Raw genomic sequence first — 27,751 nt, 5'->3', positions numbered from 1 at the left:
GAGAAATCTTGAGGTCTTCTATAGACAGAAGACCTCTTGAGATTTTCTGTAGACAGAAGACCTCTTGAGGTCTTCTATAAACAGAAGACCTCTTGAGCTCTTCTATAGACAGAAGACCTCTTGAGGTCTTCTATAGACAGAAGAAATCTTCAGCTTTTATATAGACAGAAGACCTCCTGAGCTCTTCTATAGACAGAAGACCTCTTGAGATCTTCTATAGACAGAAGACCTCTTGAGATCTTCTATAGGCAGAAGACCTCTTGAGGTCTCCTATAGACAGTAGACCTCTTGAGGTCTTCTATAGACAGAAGACCTCTTAAGGTCTTCTATAGAAGGAAGACCTCTTGAGTTCTTCTATAGACAGAAGACATGTGGAAGCTTTCTGTAAAAAGGAAGACCGCTTGAAGTTCTTCTACAGACAGGAGACCTCTTGAGGTTTTCTATAGACAGAAGACCTCTTGAGGTCTTCTATATACAGAAGACCTCTTGAGCTCTTCTATAGACAGAAGACATCTTGAGGTCTTCTATAGACAGAGGACCTCCTGAGCTCTTCTATAGACAGAAGACCTCCTGAGCTCTTCTATAGACAGAAGACCTCTTGAGGTCTTCTATAGACAAAAGCCCTCTTGAGGTCTTCTATTAACAGAAGTCCTCTTGAGGTCTTCTATAGAGAGAAGACTTCTTGAAGCCTTCTATAGACTGAAGGCCTCTTGAGGTCATCTATAGACAGAAGACTTCTTGAGGTCTTCTATAGACAGAAGACCTCTTGAGGTCTTCTATAGACAGAAGAAATCTTGAGCTTTTCTATAGACAGAAGACCTCCTGAGCTCTTCTATAGACAGAAGACCTCTTGAGGTTTTCTATAGACAGAAGACCTCTTGGGGTCTTCTATAGACAAAAGCCCTCTTGAGGTCTTCTATTAACAGAAGTCCTCTTGAGGTCTTCTATAGAGAGAAGACCTCTTGAAGCCTTCTATAGACAGAAGGCCTCTTGAGGTCATCTATAGACAGAAGACTTCTTGAGGTCTTCTATAGACAGAAGACTTCTTGAGGTCTTCTATAGAAAGAATACCTCTTGAGGTCTTCTATAGACAGAAGACCTCTTGAGGTATTTGATAGAGGTATTTTATAGACAGAAGATCTCTCGAGGTCTTCTATAGATAGAAGACCTCTTAAGGCCTTCTATAGGCAGAAGACCTCTTGAGGTCTTCTATAGACAGAAGACCTCTTGACGTCTTCTATAGACAGAAGACCCCTTGACCTCTTGAGGTCTTCTATAGAGAGAAGACCTCTTAAGGTCTGCTATAGAAAGAATACCTCTTGAGGTCTTTAATAGACAGAAGACCTCATAAGGTCTTCTATAGACAGAAGACTTCTTGAGGTCTTCTATAGAAAGAATACCTCTTGAGGTCTTCTATAGACAGAAGACCTCTTAAGGTCTTCTATAGACAGAAGACCTCTTAAGGTCTTCTATAGACAGAAGATATCTTGAGGTCTTCTATAGACAGAAGACCCCTTGAGGACTTCTATAGACAGAAGACTTCTTGAGGTCTTCTATAGAAAGAATACCTCTTGAGGTCTTCTATAGACAGAAGACCTCTTGAGGTATTTAATAGAGGTATTTTATAGACAGAAGATCTCTCGAGGTCTTCTATAGATAGAAGACCTCTTAAGGCCTTCTATAGGCAGAAGACCTCTTGAGGTCTTCTATAGACAGAAGATCTCTTGACGACTTCTGTAGACAGAAGACCCCTTGATCTCTTGAGGTCTTCTATAGACAGAAGACCTCTTAAGGTCTGCTATAGAAAGAAAACCTCTTGAGGTCTTTATTAGACAGAAGACCTCATAAGGTCTTCTATAGACAGAAGACCTCTTGAGGTCTTCTATAGAAAGAATACCTCTTGAGGTCTTCTATAGACAGAAGACCTCTTGAGGTCTTCTATAGACAGAAGACCTCTTGACGTCTTCTATAGACAGAAGACCCCTTGACCTCTTGAGGTCTTCTATAGACAGAAGACCTCTTGAGTTCTTCTATAGACAGAAGACCTTTTGAGGTCTTCTATAGACAGAAGACCTCTTAAGGTCTGCTATAGAAAGAATACCTCTTGAGGTCTTTAATAGACAGAAGACCTCATAAGGTCTTCTATAGACAGAAGACCTCTTGAGGTCTTCTATAGAAAGAATACCTCTTGAGGTCTTCTATAGACAGGAGAACTCTTGAGGTCTTTTAATAGACAGAAGACCTCTTAAGGTCTTCTATAGACGGAAGACCTCTTAATGTCTTCTATCGACAGAAGACATCCTGAGGTCTTCTATAGACAGAAGACCCCTTGAGGACTTCTATAGACAGAAGACCTCTTGAGGTCTTCTATAGAAAGAATACCTCTTGAGGTCTTCTATAGACAGAAGACCTCTTGAGGTATTTAGTAGAGGTATTTTATAGACAGAAGACATGTGGAAGCTTTCTGTAAAAAGGAAGACCGCTTGAAGTTCTTCTACAGACAGGAGACCTCTTGAGGTTTTCTATAGACAGAAGACCTCTTGAGGTCTTCTATATACAGAAGACCTCTTGAGCTCTTCTATAGACAGAAGACATCTTGAGGTCTTCTATAGACAGAGGACCTCCTGAGCTCTTCTATAGACAGAAGACCTCCTGAGCTCTTCTATAGACAGAAGACCTCTTGAGGTCTTCTATAGACAAAAGCCCTCTTGAGGTCTTCTATTAACAGAAGTCCTCTTGAGGTCTTCTATAGAGAGAAGACTTCTTGAAGCCTTCTATAGACTGAAGGCCTCTTGAGGTCATCTATAGACAGAAGACTTCTTGAGGTCTTCTGTAGACAGAAGACCTCTTGAGGTCTTCTATAGACAGAAGAAATCTTGAGCTTTTCTATAGACAGAAGACCTCCTGAGCTCTTCTATAGACAGAAGACCTCTTGAGGTTTTCTATAGACAGAAGACCTCTTGGGGTCTTCTATAGACAAAAGCCCTCTTGAGGTCTTCTATTAACAGAAGTCCTCTTGAGGTCTTCTATAGAGAGAAGACCTCTTGAAGCCTTCTATAGACAGAAGGCCTCTTGAGGTCATCTATAGACAGAAGACTTCTTGAGGTCTTCTATAGACAGAAGACTTCTTGAGGTCTTCTATAGAAAGAATACCTCTTGAGGTCTTCTATAGACAGAAGACCTCTTGAGGTATTTGATAGAGGTATTTTATAGACAGAAGATCTCTCGAGGTCTTCTATAGATAGAAGACCTCTTAAGGCCTTCTATAGGCAGAAGACCTCTTGAGGTCTTCTATAGACAGAAGACCTCTTGACGTCTTCTATAGACAGAAGACCCCTTGACCTCTTGAGGTCTTCTATAGAGAGAAGACCTCTTAAGGTCTGCTATAGAAAGAATACCTCTTGAGGTCTTTAATAGACAGAAGACCTCATAAGGTCTTCTATAGACAGAAGACTTCTTGAGGTCTTCTATAGAAAGAATACCTCTTGAGGTCTTCTATAGACAGAAGACCTCTTAAGGTCTTCTATAGACAGAAGACCTCTTAAGGTCTTCTATAGACAGAAGATTTCTTGAGGTCTTCTATAGACAGAAGACCCCTTGAGGACTTCTATAGACAGAAGACTTCTTGAGGTCTTCTATAGAAAGAATACCTCTTGAGGTCTTCTATAGAAAGAATACCTCTTGAGGTCTTCTATAGACAGAAGACCTCTTGCGGTCTTCTATAGACAGAAGACCTCTTGAGTTCTTCTATAGACAGAAGACATCTTGAGGTCTTTAATAGACAGAAGACCTCTTGAGGTCTTTAATAGACAGAAGACCTCTTAAGGTCTTCTATAAAAAGAATACCTCTTGAGATCTTCTATAGACAGAAGGCCTCTTGAGGTCTTCTATAGACAGCAGACTTCTTGAGGTCTTCTATAGACAGAAGACTTGTTTAGGTCTTCTATAGACAGAAGACCACTTGAGGTCATCTATAGATAGAAGACCTCTTCAGGTCTTCTATAGGCAGAAGACCTCTTGAGGTCTTCTATAGACAGAAGTCCTCTTGAGGTCTCCTATAGACAGAGGTCTTGAGGTCTTTTATAGACAGAAGATCACTTGAGGTCTTCTATAGACGGAAGACTTTTTGAGGTCTTCTATAGCCGGAAGACCTCTTGAGGTATTCTATAGACAGAAGACCTCTTGAGGTCTTCTATAGACAGAAGACCTCTTGAGGTCTTCTATAAAGAGAATACCTGAGGTCTTTAATAGACAGAAGACCTCTTAAGGTCTTCTATAGACAGAAGACCTCTTGAGGTCTTCTATAGAAAGAATACCTCTTGAGGTCTTCTATATACAGAAGACCTCTTGAGGTATTTAATAGACAGAAGACCTCTTGTGATTTTCTATAGACAGAAAACCTCTTGAGGTTTTCTATAGACGGAAGACCTCTTGAGGTCTTTAATAGACAGAAGACCTCTTAAGTTCTTCTATAGACAGAAGACCTCTTGAGGTCTTCTATAGACAGAAGACCTCTTGAGGTCTTCTATAGACATAAGACCTCTTGAGGTCTTTAATAGACAGAAGACCTCTTGAGGTTTTCCATAGACGGAAGACCTCTTGAGGTCTTCTGTAGACGGAAGACCTCTTGAGGTCTTCTATAGACAGTAGAAGACCTCTTGAGGCCTTCTATAGACAGAAGAAGACCTCTTGAGGTCTTCTATAGACAGAAGCCCCCTTGTGATTTTCTATAGACAGAAGACCTCTTGAGGTTTTCTATAGACAGAAGACCTCTTGAGTTCTTCTATAGACAAAAGACCTCTTGAGGTCTTCTATAGACGGAAGACCTCTTGAGGTCTTCTATAGGAGGAAGACCTCCTGAGGTCTTCTATAGACGGAAGACCTCTTGAGGTCTTCTATAGACGGAAGACCTCTTGAGGTCTTCTGTAGACGGAAGACCTCTTGAGGTCTTCTATAGAGAGAAGACCTCTTGAGGTCTTCTATAGACAGAAGACCTCTTGAGGTCTTCTATAGACAGAAGACCTCTTGAGTTCTTCTATAGACAGAAGACCTCTTGAGGTCTTTAATAGACAGAAGACCTCTTGAGGTCTTTAATAGACAGAAGACCTCTTGAGGTCTTTAATAGACAGAAGACCTCTTAAGGTCTTCTATAAAAAGAATACCTCTTGAGATCTTCTATAGACAGAAGGCCTCTTGAGGTCTTCTATAGACAGAAGACTTCTTGAGGTCTTCTATAGACAGAAGACTTGTTTAGGTCTTCTATAGACAGAAGACCACTTGAGGTCATCTATAGATAGAAGACCTCTTCAGGTCTTCTATAGGCAGAAGACCTCTTGAGGTCTCCTATAGACAGAAGACCTCTTGATGTCATCTATAGACAGAGGTCTTGAGGTCTTCTATAGACAGAAGACATCTGAGGTCTTCTATAGACAGAAGACCTCTTGAGGTCTTCTATAGACAGAAGACCTCTTGAAGTCTTCTATAGACAGAAGACCTCTTGAGGTATTCTATAGACAGAAGACCACTTGAGGTATTCTATAGACAGAAGACCTCTTGAGGTATTCTATGGACAGAAGACCTCTTGAGGTTTTCTATAGACAGAAGACCTCTTGAGGTTTTCTATAGACGGATTGCCTCGAAAGTTATTTTGTACAGAAGACCTCTTGAGGCTTGTGTACACAGAAGACCTCGTGAGGTATTTTATAGGCTAAAGACGTATTAATGTCTTCTATAGGGGGACGACCTCTTGGAATCGTCGATAAAGAGAAGACATCTTGACCTCGTAAGGTCTTCTATATACAGAATAACTCTTAAAGTCTTTTATAGAAGGAAGACATCTTGATAGTCAGAAGACCTATTGAGGTATTCTATATGCAGGATACCTTTGAGGTATTCTAAAATGTATTTTTGGTCTAGTCTTTCGTAAAGAATACCGTTATTTCACACTTCAGTTCTTCGGAGTAACTGTCTCTGAATCAACAGTTTCTCTTGTCTCTACTGAAGCATAGTACATTTTGTGTTACTACCCCTTAGTTGGACTGGTGAGATTTCTTAGCATTTCCTTATCCTTCCCAATTTTGTTCTGCAGTAGTTTATTAAAGCAAAATTAAGCTCGTTTCTAATTTTTAATATTCCTTTAAATAATATCTTAATTGCATCATAATTTCCATTTTTTTCTCTTTTGCCCTTTCGAAACGTCCCCACAACGTTATTTTATTAAGAAATTTGTGGAAAATTAGCTGATTGAACTTTTTTTCTGTTTTCCCCCCTCAACCAAGAATAGTTTTAAAACTAAGCCATTGAATGTTAAATACTTTGTTTAAACAAAGAGAGGGAAAAGTCATTGTTTGTGTGCAAAAAAACTCAAACCTACCCAACATGCCACACATATACGGAAATCACATGAATGCTAGAATGCATTCATACATGTATAACACATTTATTCGTACATACAAACAGCCTTAAAAGAACACCCATAGTTGGTATTTGTTAGTGAGTTGAAAGAAAACAAAGTAGGTATTTTGTTGGAAAAAGTTCAAAAGTATTTTTAATTAGGACAATGAATGAATGAAATGAACATTGTTGCATTTTAAAAACGTATTGAAGTTTTCGCATTTAGTCCACTAGGTAAACTATGGCATGGGTTTATTCAACGATAACAATGCTAAAGTATTTTTCAATAAAAACACTCGTTCATGAGGTGGGTTGAATGGTGTTGAGGGATTTGAAAATATAAAATAAACGTTTGTTACATTTTTTTGGGAGTTTTACAGTTTGATGAAATTAACATTCCATTTACTTTATATTCTAACATCATAGGGACAAACTATAAATTTGATATAAGCTCCGTAAGCAGTGTTGCCGAATTTGACGATTTATCGTCATTTTGACGATTTCTTGGCCCAAAATTGGAAAATGACGATTTTATGCCCTCAAATTACGATTTTTCACGTTAGCCAAATTGCATGAAATAAAACAGGATAACAATATATTAACCAAAATGTAACAAAAGAATTAAAAAAAAAAAACAATATTGCAAACTCGATTTTACGACCTCTTTTTAGTGTTCGCCATATTGGCTACATTTAGTTACATATCTGGAATACAGGTAGTTTGAGCTTTTTTGGCTCGCATTCGAATTATATCAATTGAAAATTTTGGTTTAGGGTTGTTAATGGATGAAAATCGTCTATCTCGTTGTGAAAAATATAGGAGACCAGCTTTCTGCGCTCTCCAAGAGGTCAGTTAGTCAGTCATGACCGAAAGACATGGACGGTCACACTGTCAATCTGGCAATATTTGAGCAAAGCAGTCGTTCAAAACTGGCAGTGTATTTACCTTGATGCATTGTTGCAAACTCGATAGCCATAGGGGAAACTCTCGTCTGGTGAAAGCTTTTTTATGGTGGTGTAGTAGTCAGTCTCATTACCATAACGATAAGTGAAAATTTCACATCAAGCGGTAACCAAGCATAGTTTTGGTTACTATGTTGAGAATTTTCAAAATTGACGATTTAAAGATTTTTTTGACGATTTCCGATCAAAAACTATAGGCAACGCTTAACGTAAGTCATTCACCTTTATCTGAACATTGTCTTCATAGATTCTCTACCTACAGAAGACCTTAAGGGCTCTTCTGTTGCCTAAAGAAGTCTTTAAGAGGTCTTCGCTTTATAGGAAATTCCGACTAAAAATATTAGGAGGTAATCTATTATAATGGGGTATATTATGTTCTGAGCGTTGTGGTCGACTTAAATCATATTGGGTAAATATTAACGGTAAGAGCGATATGTGGGAAACTACCTTTTTAAACTGTCCAACTAAAAATTTTCTTCTTCACAATAATTGTGGTCGAATCTTGTGGAACACAGTAAAACAGAGCCAGAAATAAAACATGTAAGAGAGGGTTACAGTCGGACAGGACCGCCCATGTGATACCCTACTTCACTACACCTGGGCACTATTTTGCATGGAATTTCTTTTATATGATTGCGATATATTTTAGCCGTCTGGTCATACAAACATAAGTTGATATACATGGTTACACCCCAGAGATATAGAACATACATACATATACTCCCGCTCATCTGAATTGGTTTGACATTTTTTTCTGTTTATATGTTTAGGTCTCTTTAGCTGTGTTTGGATTACAGCTCCATACTATATAATTTTTGAGAGTCCTATACTATGTCAACATTCACAAGAAAAATCCTAACGGTGTTGCCATATTTTCGGAAAATATCCCTGTTATAATAAAAATGTACCAAAAAAGTGCTCAATTTGTTGCCTCATCTGGTTTGAATAATAAAATGGAACATTCTGGTAAATCCTACAAAAAGTTTGACCCACTTTATTAGGTAAATGGGTTCAAATCTCAACCTGGAAAAGTTACAAAGAACTTTTACATAAAATCAAGAAATATTCCAACAAAAATGTTTAAAGCCCAACTTTAAATGATTTTTTGATGTCGTAAGACCCCTCCTAAGCTTCGAAAATTGTCTGAGAGAAAATATCAAGTATTAGTCATATTATTAATATCGTTGAAAATATTTGGTATTTAGGCTCAAGTTTCATTATTTAAATGTTCTTGCAGTATAAATTTAAGCATTATCATGCTCAGAACTCCGCCACAGTTGGCCAAATGTATCATAAATGCTCGAAAATTGGTCTAGAAGAATGTCAAACCTATTCATATGCGCGAGAGTGTACATACGCCGTCATTACTGGAAACGTAAGGTATTATTTTCCGTACTTTATAATGACCAATCGGGTCTTTTTCGCTACCATATTACTAAAAGAAGTTAGAAAGTATAAGTCAGCTTGCCGACGGAGATATACCCTCAGCCTCGGACACAATGAAAATAAATAAACTCATTACCTATAACGTCTTTTTTTTTAATTTTGGACCAATTTCCCAAAGAGAATGGACTTTGACCCCCAAAAAATTGTACCGTCGTCCTCCAGAAGAACTCTGGAAAGGACCTTAAGTGGTATTCTGTCTGTAAAAGTCCTCAAAAGGTCTTCATTCTACAGAAAATCTCAAGAGACCCCTGTTCACCTGAAGAGTTCTTCTGTCTATAGAACACCTCAAAAAGTCTTCTGTCTATAGAAGAACTCAGAAGGTCTTCTGTCTGTAGAAGAACTCAAGAGGTCTTCTGTTTATGGAAGACCTTAAGAGGACTTCTGTCTATAGACGACCTCAAGAGGTCTTCTGTCAATAGAAGAGCATAAGAGGTCTCAAGCGGTCTTCCGTCTATAGAAGGCCTCAAGCGGTCTTTTTGTCTATGGAAGACCTTAAGAGGACTTCTGTCTATAGAATACCTCAAGAGGTCTTCGGTCTATAGAAGGTCTCAAGACGTTTTCTCTGTATAGAATACCTCAAGAGGTATTCTGTATATAGAATAGTACAAGGGTTTTTTTGTCCTGTCTATAGAAGACCTCAAGAGATCTCCTGTCTATAGGAGAACTCAAGAGGTCTTTTGTCTATAGAAGACCTCAAGAGATCTTCTGTTTATAGAAGACCTCAAAAAGTCTTCTGCCTACAAAATGTTCTCCAGCGTAATCAAGAGGTCTTCTGTATATGGAAGAACTCAAGAGGTCTTCTGTTTATAGAAGACCTCAAGAAATCTTTGTTTATAGAAGACTCAAAGGTTGTCTGTATATTGAAGATCTAAAAATGTATTTTTTATATTGAAGACCCCAAAACGTCTATCTATAGAAGACCTTAAGAGATCTCTTGACTACAGAAGACCTCAAGAGGTCTTCTACCTATAAAAGGTTCTGAAGCGTAATCAAAAGGTCTTCTGTCTATAGAAGACCTCAAGACGTGTTTTGGCTATAGTAGACTTCAAGTGGTCTACTGGCTATAGTAGAATTCAAGAGACCTTTGGTTATATACCTCAAGCTGTCCTCTCTATATAGAACACCTCAGGAGGTCTTCTGTATATACAAGACATCAAGGCATGAAGGTCTCCTGTCTATAGAAGGCCTCTGTCTATAGAATGCCGCAAGGGGTCTTCTGTCTATAGAAGATCTCAAGACGTTTTCTTTGTATAAAATACCTCATGTGTTTTTTTTTGTCCTGTCTATGGAAAACCGCGAGAGGTCTTCTGACTATAGGAGAACTCAACAGGTCTTTTGTCTATAGAAGAACTCAAGAAATCTTCTGTTTATAGAAGACCTCAAAAAGTCGTCTGCCTACAATAGGTTCTCAAGCGTAATCAAGATGTCTACCTATATATATAAGATTCCAAGAGGTCTTCAGTATATAGAAGAACTCGAGAGGTCTTCTGTCTGTAGACAAGACACAAAAAAAAGCAAAAAAGAAAAATTGAAACAATCAGAGACGAGTCCTTCAACGGCACTCTTTCCAAAATTTCTGTGGGAGGCATCCGAAGGAGTGTTCCGATGTAGTCCATATTCGTAATCCAAGTCTCTAAGAAATAATACGATGTACAAAATTAAGACCAAACCGGTTTCTCCCTTCGAGGGTTATCTTAGGCACTAGTCAGTTTAGTTGGTGTCGTCACATGAAGTATGGACTTGCCCCAAAAAATTGCACCATCGTAAAAGGGGCCGCATGGCGAACATGTTTCAAACAAATTCAAAACGGTGCGAGAAGAGCTGTTAAACTATACCTTTCCCAAAGGAATAGGCCGATATAGTGCACATTCGAACCTTCTATGTGCATGTAAGTAATATTTCCACATCCCTAATTTGGAACAATTCGGCCGAATAATCTAAGCAAAAAATTTTGAACTTTTGTGGGGGTATTTAACGGAAGGGGTAGACCGATATGGTCCATCTTCGAACTTAAACTAAGTTTGTACAAAATTTACGAGACCTAAAATTTGAACCAAATTGGTTGATTCTTCGAGAGCTATCATGCGCACCAGCCTGCCAGACGGACGGACATGGGTAAATCGACTCCAAATTGTCTGAAATGCATTTCGTCCATTATCCAAACTTGCTGGCATCTTCCTTGACCAAAATTCGTATATCTTATAACTCGGAGCTCTAGCGTGGTTATGGTTACCATACACGCGATTAAAACTGTGTGATTTCTGTATATACTAGGCTGTAACTCTGTTATCTGAGCACGTACATCAACATAATTGGCATCTATGGGAAGGTCGAGAGATCGTCTTTCAAAAATAACTCACGTGGGAGGAATGTGTCTACCAGGAATAAAGATATAAGAAATATATTAATGTTTTTTTACACAAAAGTTTCGGTCCATTTCACCGCCTAAAATTATCAACATATGTCCCCATTATGGTATAGCCCCCATATAACGGTACCTCCCGATTTTACGTGTTTGGGGATTTTTGTTACATTTTTTGACAGAACTACCTGCATTTTGATATTTGAGATTCCCAGGGGTCACAAACCTTATCCACCGACAAAATATGGATAGGACTAAAGTTCAAAAATTTGCGGCAATATCGTTAGGCAGGGCTATTTTACCAAACTAAACAGGGCTACTAGAAAAACCTTCGTTAAAAATGTCGAAAGGATTCTCGAACAGACCGTTAACCACACAAAAATGCTGAACATTTGTGTGGGTGGTACCCCAAGGATTGGACCGAAAAAAGACGACCTTCGTACTTGCGAAAACTGGAGAGGAATCACACTGCTAAACAGCGTATACAAAGTACTTGCAACAGTAATCCTGACGAGACTAGCTAACGTCGAAGACAAGCTTAGAGATGAACAGGCTGGTTTTCGTCCACACCGCAGCTGCCTAGACCAATCAAACACGTTAAGGGTAATTATCGAACAGTCTGCGGAATGGCGGACACCCATATACTTGCTCTTCGTCGACTTTAAAAAGGCCTTCGACACAATCAAAAGAGCAGCTATATTGAGATCGCTAGAAAAACGGGGTATTCCGAACAAATTAATAGCAATAATAAAGGCTATGTACGCCAACGCCGACTTACAAGTACTAAATAATGGGACACTAAGTATCCCATTCAAAACAAACGTTGGTGTACGTCAAGGTTGTCCATTATCACCACTACTTTTTGCAATAGTGTTGGATGACATAATGTTAAATATGTGCCGGAAGAGGCGAGGCATAACATGGGGTCTGAATAGGCAGCTCGAGGACCTAGCATATGCAGATGATATCTGTCTACTGTCACACAAGGCCTGCGACATGCAGGACAAAATAAATGATCTGATCAAAGCTTGCGTAAAATCTACATTGTTATATGGCAGCGAAACTTGGTTCTATAACGAGCAAATTATACAGAGACTTCAGACTTTCATCAACAAATGTGTCCGAATCATATGTGGTATATTTTGGCCAAATACTATTTCTAATGAATGCTTATGGAGATTAGCCGATGAAACACCTGTTGCAATGCAGATAAAAAGAAAGAAATGGAACTGGATTGGCCACACTCTGAGGAAGACGCATAATACAATCTCGAGAATGGCCCTAGATTGGAATCCGCAGGGCAGTAGACGACCGGGTCGGCCAAAAATGTCCTGGAGAAGAACAGTACTCATGGAATTGGCAAATATCGATAAAACATGGGATTATATGAAAACAATTGTGCATAATAGATCATTGTATAAATGTATTGTTGATGCCCTATGTTCCCACGAGGAATAAATAAAGGAAAAAAAGTATCGTCAATATTTAGAGTTCCAAAGTTTGGACCAAATCGATTGCTACGTCCATGAAATATGACGGGTACAATTTTAGCGAATATTTTCGAACTTTTGCGGGGAAGGTACCGGAAGGAGTGGACCTATGAGCACCACCATCGAATTTCATCTATTATTCAAAGAAATATTACGATATCCAAAGTGTGGACGAACGCAGTATTCGGTTCGAGCTCTCCAGCCACTACATATGGTACCAAAGGGGTCTTTTACAACTTTCGGGCTATTTTCTCAAGAAGTATGGACTTGCCCTGAAAACATTTTACTATCGTAATTGAGGCAGCGAATGCAAGTTGCTTCAACAAAAATCAAAGTGATTCGAGAGCGGGTCTTAAAGTGAATTTATCCGAAATTTTGTGTGGGAAGTATCCGAAGGAGTTGACAAATATAGTCCATATTCGAACCTGATCTATATCTGATAGATATATAGGGATGTGTAAAGTATGGACCAAATCGGTCACTTCCATTAAAGGTTATCGTGCGCACAATTTTTCCGAACATTTTTTAACTTTTGCGGGAGAGGTACCTGAAGGAGTGGACCGATGTGGGTTATCTTCGAAATTAAACTAAGTTTGCACAAAATATTACGAAGGCCACATTTTGGACCGAATCGACAACTACACACGGTGTCACAGGGGCTTTTTGTACCTTTCAGGCTATTTTCTCAGGAAGTATGGACTTGCACCTGATAGAACTTATACCGTCGTATGGGGGGCAGTGAATACAAGTTGCTACAACAAAGAAAGAGTGGACCGATTGGATCCATATTAGAACGTCATCTAAGTCTCGAAGATATTTTACGATGTGTAAAGTATGGGCCAAATCGGCTGCTCCCTTCAAGAGTTATCGTGCGCAAAAATTTTCTGAACATTTTCGAACTTTTGTGGGGGATGTACCGGAAGGAGTGGACCGATATAACCCATCTTTAAACTTAAACTAAGTTTGGACAAAATATTACGAAACCCAAATTTTGGACCGAATCGGTTAATCGAACTGATAGTTATCGTGCGCCCCAGCCAGCCAGCCAGACAGACGGACGGACATGGCTAAATCAACTCCAAATTTTCTAAAACGGATTTCGTCCAAATATACTTGGGGTCTAAAACCATTATTTCGGTGAGGCACATGAAAGGGTATATACCCTCGTTAGCATAATGCTGAGGGTATAATTAGTGAGAAACAAATGATATGTCTGTTTGGTTATCTCTTGTGGGTTTAAAGTTTATTTTTAAATTACATATCTCCATACAGTGACTTTATAAAATTGCCCACAATTTTGATAAATTCCAATTTTAAAATCATTTTGTGCGTGAGATTTTTTCACCGAATCACCTTATAATTAAGACTTTATGTAATCTTATGTAGAAACTCATCACGCTTTATGCAGGTATATGAGTTTGTATAAAAGTCATAACCCTAATCCACACCACACCAAAGGATACAAAATATGTGGACATACGGACACAGGAAATCATTCAACAATAATATCCATTTTTGCATCTCCATTCTGTATAGCATAAAACAATTTCCCAAAAATGCTTTTGTTATGACAAAACTTCATTTACATAGACTTAGGTTTTAAGAGTTGTATAGCTATTGTTGTTGTAGGGCTAGGATCACTTACTCAATCGAAATTTGTCATAATAAAATTCCGAAATATGGATTATTTTTCTTGGGCAAAACTAACAAAAGATATTGCCACTGACTGACAAAAGAATTCTTGCCAAGATAATTGGAATTTTTTACACATCAAAAATAACTTATTTCCAACAAAGGCCGGTTCGGTAGCAATATTTGTCGATAGCAATACATTTTGGTAGCTTAAATCAATTATGAAATGTCAATGGCCTTATTATGTGTATGTTGGTTGGTTGGTTGGTTGCCTAGGGGTGAAGAGCAGAAAAATAGAAAAATAATAATAATCTAAAGCCAATACCATTGTCCTTCTTAAAAATTCCCCCTTATCACGAGCCGTCACAATCCTCCGCAAGTGTATAATGATATTCCTTTAACTCCCACTCTGCTTGCTACAAGGCATCCCACAGGATAATAGGGAATGAAACACACTTGTGTGTTTGTATACATAAAGACCTGAATGTTTTGCTAAAGCTTTGCATCACCGAACTTGTGATCCCATAACATGCCCTAAGAGGTCTATCTCTTTCATTGTTATTAATACATGTACCCCAAGTCCAAACGTTTCGCAAAATTCTATTGTAAAACAAATTTTGCAAATAACTGAATTCATTAAAAAGAAAACAGGAAAAAATCATTTTTCAAATGTTTCCTTCATTGATAATTTTCATTCCATTATTTAGGGTCAAATTTCAAATGAATGAATGAAATAAAATATTAAAGTGGAATTTTATTATCCTCATAAAAAACATTTACGTTTTATTATTTAATCCCTTGTTTCCGGTCAACTTTGGGTAAAGGGACAGCAACAAGCGTTAAGCATAAAGTGGATATTTGTAATTTAATAAAATTAAATCTCAATTTCCATGAACAAAAACACAAACATGGAAATAAGGGCAATATTTGGATGGATCCGAACATAGGGTACCCTACACTTCGACATCTATATACCAAATATTTAGGAAACATACTGAGTAATGATGACTCACTGACTGACTGATAATCAACGCCCAGGCTAAACGGCTGGAGCTAGAATCTTGAAAATTTCTTGCTCAGAAGGTGTCAGATAAGGGTGGGTTTTTTGAAATTCCAACTAGTAGGCTACGAAAAGTACTAAAAAATGGTACCGGGTCACTGATGGAATATAGGACCTGTAACGTGGTTTTCTCGTCGGCTGGAGTTAATTCAGTCGCGTCCAGGGTCTCCATAAGAACCCACTAAACGTTACGAAATGAAAATAGTTGGCGTGAGGATTATGCAGACTCGCTGGGGTTTGGCAGCTGAGGAGTTCGTGTTGAATTAGCGGGTTCTTCTTCGAGGGAAACGGTGTTGTCTGTGATCGGGTGTAGATCGGCTGCAGATGATCGGGAAGACGATGTATTCGGTGTTCGGTTGTAGATGATCGGGGGGACGATGGATTCGGTGTTAGGCTGTAGACGATCGGGAGGACTATGTATTCGGTGTTCGGCTGTATATAATCGGGAAGACGATGTATTCGGTGTTCGGCTGTATATAATCGGGAAGACGATGTATTCGGTGTTCGGCTGTATATGACCGGGAAAACGATGTATTCGGTGTTCGGCTGTAGATGATCGGGAAGACGATGTATTCGGTGTTCGGCTGCAGATGATAGGGAAGACGATGTATTCGGTGTTTGGCTGCAGATGATCGGGGAGGCGATGGATTCGGCGTTCGGCCGCAGATGATCGGGAAGACGATGTATTCGGTGTTCGGTTGTATATGATCGGAAAGACGATAGATTCGGCGTTCGGATGCAGTTGATGTATTCGGTGTTTGGTTTTAGATGATCTGGAAGACGATGTATTCGGTGTTCGGTTGTAGATGATCGAGGGGACGATGTATTCGGTGTTCGGCTGTAGATGATCGGGAAGACGATGTATTCGGTGTTCGGCTGCAGATGATCGGGGAGGCGATGGATTCGGCGTTCGGCTGCAGATGATCGGGAAGACGATGTATTCGGTGTTCGGTTGTATATGATCGGAAAGACGATAGATTCGGCGTTCGGATGCAGTTGATGTATTCGGTGTTTGGCTGTAGATGATCGGGAAGGCGATGTATTCGGTGTTCGGTTGTAGATGATCGAGGGGACGATGGATTCTGCATTCGGCTGTAGATGATCGGGAAGACGATGTATTCGGTGTTTGGCTGCAGATGATCTGGAAGACGATGTATTCGGCGTTTGACTGTAGATGATAGGGGAGGCGATGTATTCGGTGTTCGGCTGTAGATGATCGGGAAGATGTATTCGGCGTTCGGCTGCAGATGACAGGGAAGACTATTTATTCGGTGTTCGGCTGTAGATGATCGGGAAGACGATGAATTCGGTGATCGGCTGCAGATGATCGGGAAGACGATGAATTCGGTGTTCGGCTGTAGATGATCGGGGGACGATGGACTGTTGATGCTCGGGAACACTATCGATTCGGCTGTTGATGCTCGGGTATCGGTGTTCGGGTGTTTGCACGACGGATTCGTCGCTCGGGTGTTAGCGGTGATCGGCACGAAGTATTCGGTGATCGGTTGCAGATAATCGGGAAGACGATAAATTCGGAATTCGGCTGCAGATGATCGGGGGACGTTCGACTGGTGATGCTCGGGAACACTATGGATTCGGCTGTTGATGCTCGGGTATCGGTGTTCGGGTGCTTCCACGATGGGTTCGTCGCTCGGGTGTTAGTCTAGAGCTACGGTCTAGGTTCTACAATGTACTACTATTACCCAAACAGTGGAACAGCTGACCCGAAGGCCCTGTAGAACTGAAAAAAAACCAAAGGTCCAGTGCTGAATAGAACTGATGACTCAAGGGCCCTGTAGAACCGGAAAACCCGCAAGTCCAGTGCCGAATAGAACAGATGACTCGAAGGCCCTGTAGAAGTGGAAAACCCGAAGGTCCATTGCAATTTACTAGCCACCACAAATTAATGGGTAGCTTCCAAAAAGTATTCCCAACTCAGTAACACGAAGATGTACGTTGGTGTATTTATCACAGCCTTTAGTTATAACCCGTGTAGCTAACTCCCTACAGTTGCCAGCTCGCCATCAGCAACCAACTCTGAAATATATGAGTGACGTGAGGCATGAAGTGAATGCGAATTATTCGCCCTAAGCGCTGACTACAATGGTTGCAAAAATACACTAGAGTTAAATTTACCAGTGTGTGAACTGTTATACAACTAGTGTCAGGTGGAGACAATGTATGGTGGAGTGTTGTCAAAGCGCTGTTTACCCATGACTGCAGACGGTTTCTTGGTAGTAGTTGTTGTGTTACGAGTATGTACGTGATCATATTGTCACGTTACAGACGTTCCAAAAGGTTTTTAAAAAACGCGAACTATAAGTGTAAGAAAAGTACGGATAGAGCTACAAGCTTGATATTTAGAGAGAACCCAGGTTGAGAGGTAGGGTTGATGCAAGTAGGTGATTTTGGAAATGTGTACTCATGTATACGAAAAGAACTAAATGGTACTAAATTTAGTATAATTGGAATTTGGGTGAACCGATAGAGTTGGACTCCTGAAATTTTGAATTAAGACAACTGTAGGAAATTCGTACTTATGTTCGTACCCATAAGTACGAATTTCCTACAGTTGTCTAAATGGTACTAAATTTGGTACAATTTGAATTTGAGCGAACGGATAAAGCTGGAATCCTGAAATTAGGAATTAAGATTACTGTTGGAGTGTAGGAATGAGGTAGGAAGTTTTAGAATGTCGTACTTGTGAGTACAAAAAATAGTAAATGGTACTACATTTGGTGCAATTTCGATTTGGGAGAACTGATATCGTTGGAATCCTGAAATTTGCAATTAAGATTAGTGTTATTATTTGGTATTAAAGTCAGTGTAGTGTTGAGATATATGGTACAAAATGGTACTAAATTCGGTACAATTTGAATTTGAGCGAACGGATATAGCTGGAATCCTGAAATTAGGAATTAAAATTACTGTTGGAGTGTAAGAATGAGGTAGTTAGTTTTAGAATGACGTACTTATGGGTACAAAAAATAGTAAATGGTACTAAATTTGGTGCAATTTCGATTTGGGAGAACTGATAGCGTTGGAATCTGAAATTTGGAATTAAGATTAGTGTTATTATTTGGTATTAATGTGAGTGTAGTGTTGAGATATATGGTAAAAACCAAAAATGTTTTACAATCGATGAATCCGAGTTTCACCCATTCAGAATTCGCAAACTGTTAACATATTCTCTATATTATAACTAAAAATTTTTAAAATGAAGTCTTTTAGGATGGATCCCATAATGACGATCATTAAAATTAATTTTCGTGGAAGCTGTGTTGGCGTCAATGTAGAATGGGCAAAATGGGTTGAAGCCAACAACATGTTCCCTACCGATTTCTGGCTTAACCTTAAATTTTATAGACTTATTCCCAAAGAATTACACAAAGAATACTCCATGGTCAACATGATACTAGCGTATGATTTTTCGATATATTCCCTGCATACACCTAAAATTGATGCTGACATCCTGAAGCCTGAATTTCAAGTTTTTTTTATTTTTTTTTTTAGTAATCCGGACGGGCAAAATGATAATATTCAAAGCTCATAATATAATTACAGAACTTGTGATTTTACGTCGTTTAATGTATATCTCATGAGTATGCTCCTTACAGTATCCTAGTAATTGAAGTCTAAAGTTTGAACTCCGCGTGAATTTAGTTTTTTTACGCAACGGATTTAATGAGCCCTTCCGCGACCGAATCCATCCACTAAAACCACTGATATAGATACCTTGAAAATAGGAAAATCCGCAAAAATTTATTTTGACAACTCTAGGGCGCAATTATGGACCGATTGTCACGAAATTTTGCATGGAGGTCGGGCTTAGACCAGAATAGACAACTATTGTCATTGGTGATGATCCTAAAATATTTAGCGAGTGAAATGGACCAAAAACGTAATTTTTATCCGATTTTGTAGCTGCTCCGTAGGTCGCAATAATAGTCCGATCGCCTCGAAATTTTAAATAAGGTAAGAGTTTATGACATAGAAGGAGCTTGTAGTTTATGATGGTGTTCAGGTAATATTAATGTTAAATGAACCACAACTGTTGTGTGAAAATTGCTAATATGCTGGTTATATCTTTATTCCTGGAAGACACATTCCAGGTAAGTAGGCAATACTTGGAAAAGGAACTCTTGACCTTTCTATTGATGGCAATTGTGTTGGGGTACATGATCAGTTAACAGAGTTACAGCCGAATATATCGAGTTATTAGTTTGTAGTGCATTCGTAAACACGCCAGAGGTCTCACTTGTAGCTCAATATTCACGAAATTTTGCACGAGGTAAGAGTTTAGCTCAAAGAAGATGCCCTCAATTTTGCATGATAATCTGATATTATTTAGGGGGGAAACGGACCATTACTTTTGTATGAAAAATATAAAAATTTTATTTTTGGTCCATATTTTAATTCCTAGATGGCATATACCGGCAAAGTAGGCTATATATGGAAAAAGAATTAATGACCTTTCCCCTGATGAAAATTGCAATAAAGTGTCTGCTAGATAACGGGCCTACTGCCTAATTTATAATGGGTTTTGTGTAGAGAACCACAACTTCCTATCATTCTACAAATTTTCTATATCATCCAAATTACGTGGAGTCCTAACGTATTAATTGTCCAATTGGTTTTTCAATACATATACTGAAGCATGGAGTAGCTTCGCCACCTTTTTTTTCAAAATGTGCTCAGTGTCTTATATCGCTTATATATTATATTTATATTAGGTGTATTCCAAAAAGGAACCTGATATTCAAAGAATATTTTAATATGTAGCAGAAGGGACTAAACAAAGTCAATTTTCCAATTTAGGAATATTTATTAGAAATGTATAAAATCTAATTGTTAAACAAACATCCCATTCGCTCATATCAATGAGTGCCGTAGAGAAAATCTGATTAGACAAAAACTCGTTTTATTACAAAATAAAACGAATTAGGCCCAGAAATTTTTGCATATTTTGCATATCGTGCATATTTTGACATATTTGTACATATCTGCAAAAACGAGCATATGCAAAACCATATGCTAAAATATATTCAAGGATTTATGGTCTAAATATCCTACCGAAATGGTTGAAATTTGGTATTAAGTCTTTGTTAGCGGTATGCAACTTTACAACTGAAATCTATCCGCATAAGTCCACGTCTTCATATAGCCCCCATAGAACGGTCCCTACCGATATTCGGTATTTTGAAAGTTGTAGCCTCAATATCGCACCGAAATGACTAAAAATTGGTATTTAGTCTTCGTTGGGTGTATAAAACATTCCACCTGAAATTTGTCGGCATAGGTCCACGTCTTCATATAGCCCCCATAGAATGGTACCTCCCGATTTTCGGTATTTTGAAGGTTGTGGCCTCAATATACCACCGAAATGACTGAAAATTGGTATTTAGTCTTCGTTGGGGGTATAAAACATTACACCTGAAATTTGTCGGCACAGGTCCACGTCTTCATATAGCCCCCATAGAATGGTACCTCCCGATTTTCGGTATTTTGAAGGTTGTGCCCTCAATATCCCACCGAAATGACTGAAATTTGGTAATTTGTCTTCGCTGTGGGTATAAAACTTTCCACCTGAAATTTATCGGTATAGGTCCACGTCTTCATATAGACCCCATAGAACTGTACCTATAGATTTCTGGTATTTTGAAGGTTGTGCTCCCAATATCCCTCCGAAATGGCTGAATTTTGGTATTAAGTCTTCCTTGGGGGTAAAAAACTTGCCACCTAACATTTGTCGGTTTAGGTTCAGGCCTTCATATAGGCCCCATAGAACGATACCTCCCGATTTTCGGTATTTTGAAGCTTGTGGCTGTGTTTAAACATTTTTCTATTTTATTGACTTGTCTGAAGAGAATTTTAAACAGAATAATTGTACACACAAACATTTTTTTACCTATTATTGAAATATTTGTTGCATACGAAAATATGTAAAATGCATAAATTTTGCATATGCAAAAATTTATGCATTTTGCATATGTCATATGTTTCGATTGCAATGTAATCAGAAGCCAAAAATATGCCCAGCCCCAAAAATTTTACATAAATCGGACCAAAAATAGGGATTGCATAAAATTCCGCTGTCTATTGATAACGGTACTTCGCCCATGTGCAGTTGATGGCGACTTTTTATAACATCAGCATTTATGCTAACGAGGGTATATACTGACTGTTGCGCACGTTAACTCTGGAAGGAATGAACCGATTTGGTCCAAAATTTGGCTTTCGAAATATTTTGTCCAAACTAAATTTAAGTTCGAAGATGGGTTATATCGGTCCACTCCTTCCGGTACCTCCCCCCAAAAGTTCGGAAATGTTCCGAAAATTTTGCACACGATAACTCTTGAAGGAAGGAACCGATTTGGTGCATACTTGCCACATCGCACAGTGTCCGAATTTCCAAAAAAAACTGGCCAAAAATCGAAAAAAAATTTATCAATTTACACTAAAAAGGGTCAGATATTGTTTATAGGATCCCAGTGCGTGTAGTTATGAAAAAATATATACATTTCTTGTTTAATAAGTGGGTATAAAAGCAGGTCGAAGTGACCCTATTTGGATTTTTTTTTAATATTTAAGTTGTTTATAAATCTATGATAATATGCATAATAAACAACGGTTATTAAATATTTTCTTTTTGTAATTGTAATGAAAGGTATGTGAAACGTATTTAAGATGTTCAGTGTCGCCAATGAATTGTGCGTTCTTTAATAATTGATGTCCGTACTTGTTAATTTTTTTCAAGATCAATTTTCACAATAAATTATGAAAATAGTTGTGAGTAAGATCGAGTTGGGTCGCGTAATTTATCATTTCATAAAAAAGGAAGGGTTTTTTACCAATTTCGAAACATCCTGCACATATTTGCACTTTTCGTTTTTATGTGATATTTTGTCTTGCAGGTATATTATATTTTCTTTCATTCAGAATGTCAGAATATAGTATAGGGTCACTTTCAGGCGTTTGGGCATAATTTAGAGTTTTGATATATTTTAAGATCTATAGTAAAATTTTATGGCGAACAAATTTCTAGAATATTTTGGTCTGATCCGACCACATTTGATAGGAGATTTTAAAGATTTGTGGAAAAAGGGACCAAAAGGACCCCTTTTATGACTCGCACGAGGGTTCATTTTTTTAAGACAAATATTCCTTGCATTCTTGTCAGTAAAGTTGCCAAAGTCATTATACACCTAAAGTGCAAGGATTCCAAGTGATCTTAACTCAAATATTTCCAAAACTGTAGAAATTGTGGAAGCTTGCACCCCTATTTTAGTTTCTTGGTTTTTTTGGCAAAATTGATACCAATATTTCCTTGGTATGTAATGCAAATAGAGATTTCATTTCTTTGGTGACTTATAGTGAAATTTAGCTGAGAAAATTTTTGTCTTCGACGTCATTCTTCTAAAATGATGCTTTGTATGACAATTTTGCCAAAACTTTGATGAAGTACGACATTAACCCTAAAATGTTTTTCTAATTTGCATATTTCTGGAGTTAAAGTAAGACATAGAGTTTTGGTGGATTCTAGGACCTATAGAAAAATTGATGGCGAAAACATTTGTAGAATATTTTGATCCGATAAGATCACATTTTATAGGAGGAGGGACCAAAAAGACCCCTTAAATGACCGCCTGAGGGTTAAATAATATCAAAAACGTAATCAGCGGCCCGAAAAACATAAAAACCAAAGGTTAGGTCTAATTCCATTAATTTTTAGAGTTTTGGCCAGGTTTTTGGGAAAATCGGACACTGTGCATCGTAAAATTTCTACCAGACTTAGATGAGGTTTCAATATGGACTCAATTGGTCCATTCCTTCGGGTACCTCCCACACAAAATTTCGGAAAAGTTCAGTTTAGGACCTGTTCACGAATCGCTTTGATTTTTGTTGTAGCAACTTGCATTCACTGCCTCCCATATAACGGTATAATCTTCATCAGGGGCAAATCCATACTTCCTGAGAAAATAGCCTGAAAGGTACAAAAAAAGCCCTATGACACCGTGTGTAGTGGTTGTAGCGCAATATAGCTCTCGGTCCACAATTTAGTCTTTGTAATATTTTCTGCAAACTAAACTATGTTAGAAGATAAGTCATATCGGTCCACTCCTTCAAGTACCTCCCCCACAAAAGATATAGATCAGGTTCGAATATGGACTACATTTGTCTACTCCTTCTGGTACCTCTCACACAAAATTTCGGATAAGTTCACTTAAAGACCTGCTCTCGAATCACTTTGATTTTTGTTGAAGCGATTTGCATTCGCTACCTCCATTACTACGGTAACAGTTTTTCAGGGGCAAGTCCATATTTCTTAGTAAAACAGCCCGAAAGGTGAAAAAAAATTCCTATGTCACCATATGTGGCGTCGGAGAGCACGATAACTCTCGAACTGTTCAACCGATTTCGTCCAACATGTGGTCTTCATCATATTATATCCCAACTTGCTTACATGGGGCAATACCGGTTCACAACTTCGGGTACTTCTCCCCAATATTTAAAAAAATGTCACTAAAATGCTAGGACGATTTCACTTGAATGGGCCAACCAATTTGGTCCAATCTTTGGATCTCCTAATATTTTGTCAAAATTTAGTTTCACTTCTAAAATTGCCCATATTGGTCCTCTCCTTAGGGTAACTCCCCAACAAAAGTTCAACATTAGTGTCTTAGTCCAGTTAGTTCTTAATCCACACTTTTGTCGGCAGGTTCAAATGTCCAAAAAAGGGCCACAAAATTCTGAAGAGACCTAAACTACATTCGATCTGTCCATAGGTGAAAGTTCACTTCACATTGGCTGAGGGTATATATCTGTCGGCAAAGCCGACTGACACTTTTTTACTTGTTGTACTTGTTTCCAAATAGGGTCAATTTGGCCTGCTTTTATGCCCACTTACTAAACAAGAAGCGTATATATTTTTCATAACTACATACAGTGGGATCCTATAAACAATATTTGACACTATTTAGTGTAAATTGATATAATTGTTTTTCAATATTTGGCCAAGTTTTTCGGAAATTTGGTCACTGTGCACCGTTGAAAATTTGATGTGCCCTGACCTGGATTTTCTACACATCAAATGTTCAACGTTAACAAAATACCCCTCAGTAATGTTGGTTACATTTAATGATTATATTAGCCATGTAAAACTTCTCTACAGGTGGTGTCTTAGGACACGTCGTTCGGACTCGGCAACAAACAGTAGGTCCCATATCATTGAGTTAATATGAATCGGGGTACACTCCATGTCCCTTCTGGGATGTTTGTGGAACAATTATTATATTATTATTTAAGCTTGATGTGATAAGTAGACAGCGGAATCCTATACAAATGCATATATGGTTAGGATGGTCGTAGAGAAAATCTGATCAGACAGAAACTCGTTTTATCACAAAGTAAAACGAATTAGGCCCAGACATTTTTGTATATCGTGCATATTTTGACATATTTTTTTACATATTCGCATAAAATGCGCATATGCAAAACCATATCCCTCCGAAATGGCTGAAATTTGGTATTAAGTCTTCCTTGAGGGTATAAAACTTTCCACCTGAAATTTCTCGGTATAGGTCCACGTCTTCATATAGCCCCCATAGACCGGTACCTCCGGATTTCTGGTATTTTGAAGGTTGCAGCCTCAATATCCCTCCGAAATGGCTGAAATTTGGTATTAAGTCTTCCTTGGGGAGTATAACACTTTCAATCTGAAATTTGTCGGTATAGGTCCACGTCTTCATATAGCCCCAGAGAACGGTACCTCCCCTTTTTCGGTATTTTGAAGGTTGTGGCCTCAATATCCCGCTGAAACGGCTGAAATTTCGTATTAAGACTTCCTTTGGGATAAAAAACTTTCCACCTAAAATTTGTCGGTTTAGGTTCAGGCCTTCATAAAGCCCCCATAGAACGATACCTCTTTCTTTTTTCGGTATTATGAAGGTTCTCTGTTTTATTAACTTGTCTGAAGAGAATCTTAACTGAAAAAAATTTACACACAAACATTTTTGCATAAGAAATATGTAAAATGCCTAAATTTTGAATATGCACATATTATTTTTTGCAAAATTTATGCATTCTGCATTCATCAGAACCCAAAAATATGCGCAGTCCCGAAATTTGACCTGAATCGGACCAAAAATAGGGGTTGCATGAAATTCCGATGTCTAGTGATAAGGTGGCAGAATCCACAAAGTTATTTCTTACAATAAGTTTATTTGTTCCATAAAGGAATTTTGATTTGCTGACAGCTAATTCCCAGGGTAGTGGTGTAGGATATCACATGGTCGGTCCCGTCCGACTATAGCCTTAGCTTACTTGTTTTAAGATTTTTTGAATACTAGAAAGTGTTTTTTTTTTTTCAAAATTCCAGATACAACTCCCTTATGTTCCAGTAACATAGGCATACAATGTTTTCATAGGCCTTACCTTTCATTTCAGTTTCGATTAAAGTTTACATTTTCAATGTCATAAATCAAATACGAACATAAATTGTAAATAAAACTTTTTTAACAGTCATATTTCTTCTATGCCCATATGTTTAGCTTTACGTATGTATGTATTTACGCATGTATTTACTGATATACGGATTCGTTTATTTAATTTGCTTTTCAATATCAAGTTTATTCTTATCGGTATGGAAACGTTTAGAAGAAATTCATTTCAAAAGAATTCATTTCAAATTCATTTCGTTTATGAATTCCATGTTTAGAGTGGTAAAGTGGCCGACAGCCTAAGAGTCTAGGCGTTTTTTTTCGTTATCTTTATTACCTTCTCAAACATTTGTGTAGAAATGTCTAACACCTCAAGTTGAGGGTCTTGTGTTTTCACTTTCTTATGTTACAAAGAAAAGGTTTTCTTTTTCTTTTCTATTTTGTTTACCTTTTTGTTGTTGCCTATGTAGTTTATTTGCTAATTGAAACTTGCAGCAGGTTAATTGTGATAATAAAGTTAACTTTTGCAAACTGTCACTACTTGGTTGGAAAAGTTTGTTGAGATGTTTGTTATTGTTGTTGTTGTTTAGTGGTTGGTCATGGTATCTCTGCTGTGATTTTGATTGCAATCAATGCGTTTTTTGGTTGCGGTTCCTGTTTGCCACTGCATCTCGGGCGTGGGTTTTGTTTATTTATTTGTTTAAGACAAACACAAACGATTGTACGTGATTAGGAGTTTAAGTACATAAAGGTTGGCGCTACCGTTAAACATCACGTGCAAAATACACTTTTTTTCCCCGCTCGGTGATTACAACAATAAATTCTTATTTTTTAAGGTGAAATGGGAGAAAGGTTTTGTGAGAGAGAACAAAATCGTGTTTGGAAGATGTTTTTTTATTTTTCACTTGCCATGAACTTAACACATTTAGCGGCAACATTTATTGCAACACGCACGTAATAAATGACATTTATAACACCAGCATTACATGGTACACGGCATGCCGGGGTAATGTTTTACACGTGATTTATTTTACATTATTTAAGATTTTTATAAACACTGATATGAAATTTAAGGAAATAATTTTTCTTGCAAATATTATTATTGGCGATTTTTGTTATTTTTAACAATAATTTTTTATGGCCCGAGCAGTTTTGCACTTGAACACTTTTTTTGCTAAAAAATCACTGATTTCAAATTATATATTTTCAAATTTAATTTTTTTCTCAAAGTTTTTTTTTCATCTTTTTATTTACTCTTCTAATTGCCACCAAAGTGTTAACTGCCGTGTTTTATGGTCGATATTTTTTAAATTTAATTTTCATTAGAATTTTTATTTATTTATTTGTTATAGCCGTTTAGCTCTTATCGTCGTTAGATTTTCCGCATTGACAACCGTTTCATTGTCGCGTTTGTTAAGAACTGTTTTGCCGCTGTTGTTCAGTCGTTAGTGCTTCTTTGGCAGGCAACTTTTCTTTTATTTTTGTGTTACCCGGTGTTAAGACTGTGCGTGTGCATGTGTGTGTTCTGTTGTTTAGCGTTCTGTGTGTTGCCTTCTTCATTGATAACCGTCAATAGAGGGGTAGTCAAGCTCATTCAGATTCCACAAAATGAATTTCCATTAGAAATGAATTTGTGGATTGTATCTTTGGGTAAATTTAAATGTTGTTTTTATGTTTATAACGGCGTGTAACACATTCTATGCAAAATACTAAGGAACGATCCTGGTTGACCTTAACACGGTTAAGTCCGAGATTTATTTTTGACTAAGTCCAAGTTTTTTTTGCCCCTTCTTCTAGTCAAGTGGGCATTGAACTCGTGGTCTCCCCTGAGAAACAGCCTTTAACAACGGTTAATACGTAACGCGCGTTAAACCGGTAGAACGACTAATAGTAGCGTATGTCGTCGGGTTTAGTAATCAATCCCAAACGTTTTAAGATTCTCCTAGGCAAGTGGACATTGAACTCCT

The 27,751-nt window shown here is 38.0% G+C and overlaps 1 protein-coding gene across 1 annotated transcript in view; it reads right to left on the bottom strand.

Moving 5' to 3' along the window:
* TyrR (Tyramine receptor) overlaps nt 1–27,208 on the bottom strand; it is a 273,095-nt gene extending 245,887 nt beyond the window's left edge. The window contains exon 1 of the mRNA XM_073975404.1: nt 26,233–27,208. The gene's annotated coding sequence lies outside the window, so the exon portion shown is untranslated. The remainder of the gene's footprint in view (nt 1–26,232) is intronic.
* Between the last annotated feature and the right edge of the window lie 543 nt (nt 27,209–27,751).

This window comes from Musca autumnalis, unplaced genomic scaffold, assembly GCF_047663935.1.
Source record: "Musca autumnalis isolate F117 unplaced genomic scaffold, ASM4766393v1 scaffold_1, whole genome shotgun sequence".
NCBI classification, from domain to species: Eukaryota; Metazoa; Arthropoda; class Insecta; order Diptera; family Muscidae; genus Musca; species Musca autumnalis.
Note: the sequence above shows the minus strand (reverse complement) of the source record. Positions and strands in the feature narration are given on the sequence as shown.